Here is a 328-nt window from a genome sequence, read left to right as displayed (position 1 = left end):
GGCACTGCGTTTTTCTCAAAACGCTCAACAGCCACTACACAGGCAATATCACTTCAAAGAGGAGAAAAAAGTGGGAGTCTGTAATAGCCGCAACCAGAACATTGACTTCCATGGCAAATTTCAACCTCAGCAGCAACTCCGGCTGACAAATGTTGGAGAAAAAAAGATTGTTCACTGACCTGCCAATAACATTACAGTCTATGAACCAAACAATCAATGACAGAACCAACTATAAGTTATCTTAGAGCTAACGTTAGCCTAATGGTAACTTATTTGGGCGCAGCTAAAACGCTTATCAATTTTACCCCTCACTGGCAGCGTTAGCTAG

This window comes from Seriola lalandi, unplaced genomic scaffold (assembly GCF_002814215.2).
Source record: "Seriola lalandi dorsalis isolate HSWRI2012SDOR001 ecotype SW California unplaced genomic scaffold, Sedor1 jcf7180002054963, whole genome shotgun sequence".
NCBI classification, from domain to species: Eukaryota; Metazoa; Chordata; class Actinopteri; order Carangiformes; family Carangidae; genus Seriola; species Seriola lalandi.
The sequence above is the reverse complement of the archived record's forward strand: the minus strand, read 5'-3'. Positions refer to the sequence as shown.